Consider the following 1492-nt stretch of genomic DNA (forward strand, 5'->3'; position numbering starts at 1 on the left):
TATATATATATATATACCCCCAACCCCTAACTCTCTCACGTTATATATATATATATATATATATATATATAATGAGCATATGCATATATACGTACATGTATGTACATACCTACATCTACTTGTATATATAGATGCATATCTGGGTACAGGACGTTGCAAACAAAACGTAGACAAAATGATAAACAGAGTACAGAAAACACACAGGCCACATAGAAACATTTCCTTCATCAGCTGTGTGTGTATGTGTATGTCAGTGCTTGTCCTCCACTGCCGCTTGACAACTGGTGTTGAAAAAAATAAGTATTAGGTTCTATTCATTCAACTAAAAATTCAAGGTGATGCCCCAGCAAGGCCGCAGTCTAATGAAAAACAAATAAAAGATAAAACACACACGCACACATACATATATATAATAAATAGCTTTGACAAATAAGTATAATTCGATTAGCGTGTTTAAATACTGAGTAGAGCACAGGCACAGTTTAGGCTACCTGTTGTCATCTGCAGTTGTGGTACACTTCTGTTGGATTTACTTCAGGAACTCTGCAGTAGCAGTTAGGGTAATAGGGTAATAGTATTAATTAAAAGTAGGCGATGGATTTCGTATTAGACTTTTATTGGGTACAACATGTTTCGACCCATCCGTTTGGGTCTTTTCAGGTACATTGATAAAGATTTTAGTGTCGGCTGACTTGTTGTTATATGCCCAACGAGTTAGTGAATGCATAAAAGCGAATAATATTATAGAAACACAAAAAATTCAAACATGAACGTGGAAATCTTGCATTCCAGTTTAGATAAAATGAGTTAATATATATCCCTTCTGATCATTTCTAAGTGTAACCACATGTAGATCGTTGGCGATGTCCTTTCCTCCATCTCCTGTTTCTGACGAAGAACTTTACTCGAAACTTTCCTTTCTTTCCCTGAGCGTCTGCTAATACTTTGCATGTACCATGTCCTCGCGTTGTTTTTTTCCTGTTCTGTTTTTCCTCGTTCTTATTTATTTATTTTGGATTAATTATATATATATAAAGTGGTGGTATGTTGTCAACTTAATGCGACAGTCCCATGAAAGGAAATGATACTAGTGCTATTTAGCCCTAGGAAGGACCGTTTCCTGTCGGCCTTGACACATTTCCTGTGTCCTTATGTTTACAAAGTGGGAGATAAGCACCCTCATGGCCTGACGCACAGTCCCGCCTCCCGAAACTGACCTTTCTGTTTTTCTTTCTTTTTTTTTTGTCTCACTGGATTCCTGTTTTCGACGACGGAGATTCCGAATATGCAAAAACTATGTTTTCAAAATTTTCAATTCCCCTCTCCGCACCCTCATTTTTAATTTTTAACTTTTTTTTCAAATTTTTTTGTTCAATCTACATGGAAAAGTACGGAGATTAAGAATATGGGCGGGGGGAACAAACTTTAATTCCAAATTCCGACATAATCATAATCTACACCATCTGAAAGGTATTTGTAGAAAATTTCATTA

At 36.1% G+C, this 1492-nt stretch overlaps 1 long non-coding RNA gene across 1 annotated transcript in view; it reads right to left on the reverse strand.

The window, feature by feature from the left end:
• Positions 1 to 516, reverse strand: part of LOC106882522 (uncharacterized) — an 18247-nt gene extending 17731 nt beyond the window's left edge. The window contains exon 1 of the long non-coding RNA XR_001411014.2: positions 492 to 516. This is a non-coding gene — a long non-coding RNA (uncharacterized LOC106882522). The remainder of the gene's footprint in view (positions 1 to 491) is intronic.
• Positions 517 to 1492: the final 976 nt, after the last annotated feature.

This window comes from Octopus bimaculoides, chromosome 5 (assembly GCF_001194135.2).
Source record: "Octopus bimaculoides isolate UCB-OBI-ISO-001 chromosome 5, ASM119413v2, whole genome shotgun sequence".
In the NCBI taxonomy this organism is placed as follows: domain Eukaryota; kingdom Metazoa; phylum Mollusca; class Cephalopoda; order Octopoda; family Octopodidae; genus Octopus; species Octopus bimaculoides.